Consider the following 9,875-nt stretch of genomic DNA (forward strand, 5'->3'; position numbering starts at 1 on the left):
TTAAATATCTAGTGTGCAGTTTAATTTTACAGGATTTCAAAAAACCTGTATCTTGACAAAGCTATTGGTTAATGACTTGTCTTTCTTTTTTTTTTTTTTTTTTTAATGGGGTGACATCAATAAATCAGGATACATATATTCAAAGATAACAAGTCCAGGTTATCTTGTCGTTCAATTATGTTGCATACCCACCACCCAAAGTCAGATTGTCCTCTGTCACCTTCTATCTTGTTTTCTTTGTGCCCCTCCCACCCCCTATCCCTCTCCCATTCCCCCCTCCCCCCCCCCGTAACCACCACACTCTTATCAATGTCTCTTAGTTTCACTATTATGTCCCACCTACGTATGGAATAATACAGTTCCTGTTTTTTTCTGATTTACTTATTTCGCTTCGTATCATGTTATCAAGATCCCACCATTTTGCTGTAAATGTTCCGATGTCATCATTTCTTATGGCTGAGTAGTATTCCATAGTGTATATGTGCCACATCTTCTTTATCCAGTCATCTATTGATGGGCTTTTTGGTTGTTTCCATGTCCTGGCCACTGTGAACAATGCTGCAATAAACATGGGGCTGCATGTGTCTTTACGTATCAATGTTTCTGAGTTTTGGGGATATATACCCAGTAGAGGGATTGCTGGGTCATAAGGTAGTTCTATTTTCAGTTTTTTGAGGAACCACCATACTTTCTTCCATAATGATTGTACTACTTTACATTCCCACCAACAGCGTATGAGGGTTCCTTTTTCTCCACATCCTCTCCAACATTTGCTATTACCTGACTTGCTAATAACAGCTAATCGAACAGGTGTGAGGTGGTATCTCATTGCCGTTTTGATTTGCATTTCTCTACTAGCTAAAGAAGATGAGCATCTTTTCATATATCTGTTGGCCATTTGTATTTCTTCCTGGAAGAAGTGTCTATTCATATCCTCTTCCCATTTTTTTATTGGATTGTTTGTTTGTTTGTTGTTGAGTTTTATGAGTTCTTTGTATATTTTGGATATTAGGCCCTTATCTGAGCTGTTGTTTGAAAATATCATTTCCCATTTAGTTGGCTTTCTGTTTATTTTGTTATCAGTTTCCCTTGCTGAGCAAAAACTTCTTAGTCTGATGTAGTCCCATTCATTAATTTTTGCCTTCACTTCTCTTGCCATTGGAGTCAAATTCATAAAATGCTCTTTAAAACCCAGGTCCATGAGTTGAGTACCTATGTCTTCTTCTATGTACTTAATTGTTTCAGGTCTTATGTTTAGATCTTTGATCCATTTTGAGTTAATTTTTGTACAGGGGGAGAGACTGTAGTCCAGTTTCATTCTTTTGCATGTGGCTTTCCAGTTTTCCCAGCACCATTTATTGAAGAGGCTTTCTTTTCTCCATTGTGTGTTGTTGGCCCCTTTATCAAAAATTATTTGACTATATATATGTGGTTTTATTTCTGGACTTTCTATTCTGTTCCATTGGTCTGAGTGTCTATTTTTCTGCCAATACCATGCTGTTTTGATTGTCGTGGCCCTATAATAGAGTTTGAAGTCAGGTATTGTTATGCCCCCAGCTTCATCCTTTTTCTTTAGGATTGCTTTGGCTATTCGGGGTTTTTTATAGTTCCATATAAATCTGATGATTTTTTGCTCTATTTCTTTAAAAAATGTCATTGGAATTTTGATGGGAATTGCATTAAATTTGTATATTGCTTTGGGTAATATAGCCATCTTGATTATATTTATTCTTCCTAGCCAAGAACAAGGTATATTCTTCCATCTCATTATATCTTTTTCGATTTCCCTTAACAATGGTTTATAGTTTTCATTATATAAGTCCTTTACATTCTTTGTTATGTTTATTCCTAAGTATTTTATTTTTTTTGTTGCAATCGTGAAGGGGATTATTCTTTTGAGTTCCTTCTCAGTTGTTTCATTGTTGGCATATAGAAAGGCTATTGACTTCTGTATGTTAATTTTGTATCCTGCGACCTTACTGTATTGGCTTATTGTTTCTAGTAGTCTTTTTGTGGATTCTTTGGGGTTTTCGATGTATAGGATCATATCATCTGCAAAAAGTGATACCTTTACTTCTTCTTTTCCGATATGGATGCCTTTTATTTCTTTGTCTTGTCTGATTGCTCTGGCTAGAACCTCTAGTACCACATTAAATAAGAGTGGAGAGAGTGGACATCCCTGTCTTGTTCCTGATTTAAGGGGAAAGCCTTCAGTTTAGTGCCATTTAATATGATGTTAGCTGATGGTTTATCATATATGGCCTTAATCATGTTGAGATATTTTCATTCTATACCCATTTTGTTGAGAGTCTTAAACATAAAATTGTGTTGTATTTTATCGAAAGCCTTTTCTGCGTCTATTGATAAGATCATGTGGTTTTTGTTCTTTGTTTTGTTGATATGGTGTATTACATTAACCGTTTTACGTATGTTGAACCATCCTTGAGATTCTGGGATGAATCCCACTTGATCATGATGTATTATTTTTTTAATATGTTGTTGTATTCGATTTGCTAGTATTTTGTTTAGTATTTTAGCATCTGTATTCATTAGAGATATTGGTCTGTAGTTTTCTTTTTTTGTGCCATCCTTGCCTGGTTTTGGTATGAGGGTTATGTTGGCCTCATAAAATGTGTTTGGAAGTATTGCTTCTTCTTCAATTTTTTGGAAGACTTTGAGTAGAATAGGAACCAAGTCTTCTTTGAATGTTTGATAAAATTCGCTGGTATAGCCGTCAGGGCCTGGACTTTTATTTTTGGGGAGGTTTTTAATGGTTTTTTCTATTTCTTCTCTACTGATAGGTCTGTTTAGGCTTTCTGCTTCTTCTTGACTCAGTCTAGGAAGGTTGTATTGTTCTAGGAATTTATCCATTTCTTCTAGGTTGTTGAATTTAGTGGCATAAAGTTTTTCATAGTATTCTACAATAATTCTTTGTATATCTACGGTGTCCGTGGTGATTTCTCCTCTTTCATTTTGGATTTTGTTTATATGAGTTCTTTCTCTTTTTTCCTTGTTAAGTCTTGCCAAGGGTTTGTCAATTTTGTTGATCTTTTCAAAGAACCAGCTCCTTGTTCTATTAATTTTTTCTATAGTTTTTCTGTTCTCTAATTCATTTATTTCTGCTCTGATTTTTATTATCTCCTTTCTTCGGCTGGTTTTGGGTTGTCTTTGTTCTTCTTTTTCTAGTTCCTTAAGGTGGGAAGTTAAGTGGTTCACTTGGGCTCTCTCTTGTTTGTTCATATATGCCTGAAGCGATATGAACTTCCCTCTTATCACTGCTTTTGCTGCATCCCATAGATTCTGATATGTCGTATTGTCATTTTCATTAGTCTGTATATATCTTTTGATCTCTGCACTTATTTCTTCTTTGACCCATTCATTTTTTAAAAGTATGTTGTTTAGTTTCCACATTTTTGTGGGATTTTTTTCCTCTTTTTTGCAGTTGAATTCTAGTTTCAAGGCTTTATGATCAGAAAATATGCTTGGTACAACTTCAATTTTTCTGAATTTGCTGATATTGTTTTTGTGGCCCAACATATGGTCAATTCTTGAGAATGATCCATGTACAGTGGAGAAAAATGTATACTCAGTAACTTTGGGATGAAATGTCCTGTAGATGTCTATCATATCCAGGTGCTCTAGTGTTTTGTTTAAGGCCACTATGTCTTTGTTGATTCTCTGTTTGGATGACCGATCTAGAGCCGTCAGCGGTGTATTGAGGTCTCCAAGTATGATTGTATTTTTGTCAGTTTTTGTTTTAAGATCAATAAGTAGCTGTCTTATATATTTTGGTGCTCCTTGGTTTGGTGCATATATATTAAGAATTGTTATGTCTTCTTGATTCAGTGTCCCCTTAGCCATTATGAAATGGCCATTTTTGTCTCTGAGTACTTTTCCTGTCTTGTAGTCAGCATTATCCGATATGAGAATTGCTACACCTGCTTTTTTTTGGATATTATTTGCTTGGAGTATTGTTTTCCAGCCTTTCACTTTGAATTTGTTTTTATCCTTGTTACTTAGATGAGTTTCCTGTAGGCAGCATACAGTTGGATTTTCTTTTTTAATCCATTCTGCTACTCTGTGCCTTTTTATTGGTGAGTTTAATCCGTTTACATTTAGTGTAATTATTGATACTTGTGAGTTCCCTATTGCCATTTTATATCTTGCTTTCTGTTAGTTTCATGTCTTGTTTGATCCTTCTCTTTCGTTTTTCTATCTTTTGTTTTTATTTGGTTGTATTCCATACATCTTTCCTCTGTTGCTATCTTTTTTATCTCATGTGCTTCTGTGGTGGTTTTTTCAATGGTGGTTATCTTTGAGTAATGAAAAGGGTCCCTACCCTGTTCATTGTAGCAAACTATTTTGTGAGTACTTTTGCACTCCATCGTCTTTTGCTACTGTTAATCTCCGTCTTCTCCCCCTCTTTCTTTTTGTTGTTGTCACATTTTAAATTTGGTTTTATTGTGTTCTTCTTGGAGCTTTTACTTGTGGCTCTGTTTTTTTTTGTTCTTTGTATCTGATTGGAGAACCCCCTTTAGTAATTCCTGGAGTGGGGGTTTTCTCATGATAAATTCCCTCATCTTTTCTGTATCTGTGAATGTTTTTATTTCTCCTTCGTATTTGAGGGATAGCTTTGATGGGTATAGTATTCGTGGCTGAAAGTTCCTCTCTTTCAGGACTTTATATATTGGGGTCCACTCTCTTCTAGCTTGTAGAGTTTCTGCTGAGAAATCTGATGATAATCTAATGGGCCTTCCTTTATATGTTGTATTCTTCTTTTCCCTGGCTGCCTTGAGAATTTTTTCTTTGCTGTTGGTTTGTGTCAATTTCATTATGATATGCCTTGGAGTAGGTTTGTTGGGGTTAAGAAAACTTGGAGTTCTGTTTGCTTCTTGAACTTGAGGCTTTAGTTCTTTCCACAGGCTTGGGAAGTTCTCATCTATTATTTGTTTGAGTATGTTCTCCATTCCATTTTCTCTCTCTTCTCCCTCTGATATACCTATTATTCTTATGTTATTCTTTTTGATGGAGTCAGCTAATTCTTGTAGGGCTATCTCATTTTTTTTAATTTTTGAGTCTCTTTCTTCTTCTCTCTTTTGTGTCTCAAGTTGCTTGTCTTCTATTTCACTAATCCTCTCTTCTATCTGACCTGTTCTATTAGCTAAGCTTGTTACTTCGTTTTTCAGCTCGTGAATTGAGTTTTTCATCTCTGTTTGATTTGTTTTTATAGTTTCAATTTCCTTGGACATATATTCTTTGTGTTCATGGAGTTGTTTTCTGATTTCCCTATATTGCCTTTCTGTGTTTTCTTGTATATCTCGGAGGATTTTTAGGATTTCTATCTTGAATTCTCTGTCATTTAGCTCCAAGGTTTCCAATATATTAAATTTTTTCTCCATAGATTTTTCCTCATCTAGCTGTGTTACCTCTCTTTCTTTTGTATCCATGATATTCGATTTTATCTTCCTTAATGGCATCTGAGGGTGGTTTTGTTGATAGTATTAATGAGATTTAATAAAGAATAAAAAGTTGAAAAAAAATAAAAAAATAACAAATCGAAAAAAGTTGTTTTTTTTAAAAAAAATTAATAATGAAATAAAGAAAAATAAAATAAAAATTTTTAAAAAAGGAAATTATTCCCCCCCTCTTTTTTCCTCTCCTCTCCTCTCCCCTCTTTCTTGAGAAAATCTTGTGGTGGACTGTGAGTTATAACAAACAATGCCTGTGATGGAGGGCCTGAATTGGGGAAAAGTAATAAAGGGGCAAAAAAGAGAGAAAGAAAAAAAGAAAAAAAAAAAATGAAAAAAGAAAAAAAAAGAGCGTATGGACCCACAAAAAGCAAATAAGGAAAAAATTTGGGTCAAGAATAAAATGATTTGCTTTTAGGTGTTGGTTTTCTAAGAGTTATGATGAGAGGAATTAGAGGAAAATGGAAAAATGGGGGGACAAATTAAAAACTTACTATTGTATTTAGTGGAACAAGAACTAGATAATATGGAGAGCCAGGGATGGGAGCACTGCTAGTGAGTTAAAAAGGTGAAGTAAAAACCCCCCAAAATGCCACAAACATAGGTTTGAGTCCCAGATAAGATAATTTGTTTGTTATTGAGGTTTGAATGAGAGGAGATGTAAAGGAGAAAGGAAGAAACTAATATAGAGGGAGAAAAGAAAGAGAGAGAGAGAAAAAAAGAGGGAACCACTAAAAGAAGAAAAAAGAAAGGAGAGAGAGAGAAAGAGTTAAGGGTTTTGGAGTGCAACCCTCATAGAGAGAAAGGAAGAGAAGAGAAATGATAATGGGAGATGTAACACTTATGGGTAGTGTAGTTCAAGGAGAGGAGAGAGTAAGACCGGTAGAGAGTTAATCGGCCAAATTGGAGGAGGAAAAAAAAGTCTCAAGAATGAAGATAAGAGAAACAAACGAACAAATATAATAAAATGGGATAGGTTATAAAGTCTGCATATTATTCTTGATTTTGAGAGGTTATCTTCTTGCTTTTTCTTTTCTCTCCCTCTTCCTGGTCGGTGACTCTGTACCCCGGGTTCTGCCCCTTTGGCACGCTCAGGTAGAGGTTTGCAGTTGATAAGTCTCTATGGCAATGTCATGTATTGTGCTTTATTCTCGTTGGGAGTCGAGGCTCATTAGCATTTATAGGCTCCGACAGTGAGAGAGTCCGTGTTCCTGGAGCCTTTCTCCTAGTCTTTCCTTCCTCAATTAGTAGCCTGATAGTCCAGGTATGGGGTTGCTGCTGCCTCTGCCTGGATAGTAAGAGGCTCAAATTGCTGGCAACTCCCCACTCTATTTCCACTCAGTACAGGGCTCTGGGTAAGGCTCAGTCAGTCAGAGCTGCTAGCATAATCAGGCGGGCTTTCCGCCCACTCGAAGACCTCTGGCTCTGCCACTCTATCCGGTAACACAAGCGGGCGCCCACTTCCGGGGCGCTTGGAGGAAACTCTCACTCACTGTCTGCAACCAGGATATCCGGCCAGCAGTCTCACGCTCTGAGTGAAACCCCCAACCGCAGGGAAAAGTTGCAGCGTTGGAATTGAGTCTCGCTCTGTCCCCGTGTGCGGCTTTTGCAAGGCGCTGGGGCGGCCCGAGATTCCGCTTTGGCCCACACAAAGGCCCCTGACTCTGCCCCTCTGTGCCATAACACGGGCGCGCACTGCCGAGGCACTCGGAGGAATCGCTCACTCCTTATCTGCGCGCGCAAACCAGGATATGAGGCCGGCCGTGGTTCCCTCTGAGTGAAACAGCCTCCAGCATGGAAAATCTCCACCGTTGGGATTAGTTCTCACTCCCTCCCGTGCGTGGCTTTCCCAGGGTGCTGGGGCTGCCCAGAGACTCTGTCCTCGGCCCACAGAAAGGCCTCTGACCCTGCCTCTCCGTGGGGCAACACGGGCACCCACTTCCGCGGCTTAGGAAGAAATCTCTCTTCCACTAACTGCGCACCGACCAGGAGACCGGGTAAAATGGCCACTCCGCTTGTCTTTCTTTGTTTGGGTTTGGCGCGAGTGTTAGCTTGTATTGCCCGGGTTGCCACAGGATCAGATTTTCCTCGGCTTGGATCTCTGAGCCACAGCCTGGTTCGGCCGTTTTTGCTGCGGGGGCCTGGATCTATTCACCCCCTTTGCCCGCCTCAGTTTCTATATTCACAGTTACCAGAGAAAGCCGCCCTGTTTAGGTTAGTGAGGAAGGCGGAGCATTTCTTACTCCCTATTTCCTTCGGGGTTTGGTTATATATTTAGCCAATTTTTCACTCAATCATACCTTTGGGTGTATTGCGAAGAATCTGGAAGCTCCAAGTATAGGTTTTTCTGTTTCTGGTTGAAGATCTTGTTGAGTTTTGGGGGAGATTTATCGGTATCGCTTCCTACTCCGCCATTACTCTCTTTTTTTTTTTTTTTTTCTGAAGCTGGAAACGGGGAGAGACAGTCAGACAGACTCCCGCATGCGCCCGACCGGGATCCACCCGGCACGCCCACCAGGGGCCACGCTCTGCCCACCAGGGGGCGATGCTCTGCCCCTCCGGGGCGTCGCTCTGCCGTGACCAGAGCCACTCTAGTGCCTGGGGCAGAGGCCAAGGAGCCATCCCCAGCGTCCGGGCCATTTTTGCTCCAATGGAGCCTCGGCTGCGGGAGGGGAAGAGAGAGACAGAGAGGAAGGAGAGGGGGAGGGGTGGAAAAGCAGATGGGCGCCTCTCCTGTGTCCCCTGGCCAGGAATCAAACCCGAGACTTCTGCATGCCAGGCCGATGCTCTACCACTGAGCCAACCGGCCAGGACCGACTTGTCTTTCTCTTTCTAGATTTCCTCTAAGTCTGTTCCAGACATCTTCTCCTCTATAACTATATTCACTCTTTCTCTTGTGGCTTTGAAAATGTCTTCTATTCTGATAAATCTTAGATGAATATTTTTAAATCTGAGTTTATTGCTGAACTTCAGATTAATAGTCTGATTAGTTAAAAATCCAATAGTCACCATAAAGTTAACATGGCCAGAAAAAAGAACCATAGGTTTCCTATCCCCTTACCCCAAAACAGACCTCAGAATCCTCAGCCTACCAAGTCTTTGACACTTAAGTAAATGGTAATATTATCCATCTAGCTTCTAGGGTCAGAATCCTGTCTTTAATTCATCACTTTCTTGCCATTCCACATTCAACTCACTAGTGTTATCAGAACAAGCCAGGGTTCAAGTTGCCCATCACTGCCAGTCAATTACAGAGATGGATCTGAGTGATATAAGAGTGTCTTATTCAAATTGCCAGCAACCTTCTGCTACTTAGTGTGCTGCACTGTATTCAAAAGACCTCTAGTCCATGCCTGGTATATATTTGTTCACTTACAGTAAAGAACTTAACAGGAAGGTGGTCAACAGGTTGGCATTTTTATTTGAAAAGGGGGTGGTATTGCTTTGTCCAAGACCTAACTCTGACATGCTTAGTAGTCTGCCCCCACACCTGATCTGCCTTAGTTTATCTATGTAGAAGAAGAGGAGAAAAATAAAATAGCCACCGGTTTTTGATTATTAGAATTTTTCAAATCACCTGAGGTCATGGGTTTAGCTGAGCCCTGCAGTCCCTGTATGAGTTTTGCTGAAATACTCACAGAAGGGAACCACATGAATTTAAAGTCCTTGAAAAATTCTTATAAAATGAAGTGGCCACTCCCATTCTTATGAGTGTTCCTGTTTTGTGCCTCTTGCTTATAATTAAAAACTGATCCTTAGAAAAATGCAAGATTAGTCAGCAGTCCTGACAGAAGAAGAAGGAAAACAAACAATTTAAAAAGACCTGCAGGAAAGAGGTGCCTCAACATAATGTGGATAAGGGTCAAATTTTATTCCTAAAAATTGATTCAAGAACCATTGGAAATTCATCTTTTACCTTTTAAAAGTATTTTTTCTCCTAAAAATAGTAAACACTTGGGAAGGAAGTAGATCCATTAGGAAAATCTGTCCCAATGGTACGGATATGACCAGAGAGAGAGAGAGAGAGAGACACACACACACACACACACACTGAGAGAGAGAGAGAGATACACACACACTGAGAGAGAGAGAGAAAGAGAGAGAGAAAGAGAGAGAGAAACAGGAAGAGAGATGAAAGCATCAATTCTTCATTGTGGCACCTTATTTGTTCCTTGATTGCTTTCTCACATGTGCCTTGACCTGGGGACTCCAGCTGAGCCAGTGATCCCTTGCTCAAGCCAGAGACCTTGGGCTTAAGCCAGTAACCTTGAGCTTTAAGTCAGTGACCTCTGTGCTCAACTCATTGACCATGAGGTTATGCCTATGATCCCACATTCAAGCTGGCGACCCAGAGCTCAAGCTGATACGCCTATCCTCAAGCCAGCAACCTCAGAGTTTCAAATCTAG

Source organism: Saccopteryx bilineata, chromosome 5 (assembly GCF_036850765.1).
Source record: "Saccopteryx bilineata isolate mSacBil1 chromosome 5, mSacBil1_pri_phased_curated, whole genome shotgun sequence".
Classification (NCBI taxonomy): Eukaryota; Metazoa; Chordata; class Mammalia; order Chiroptera; family Emballonuridae; genus Saccopteryx; species Saccopteryx bilineata.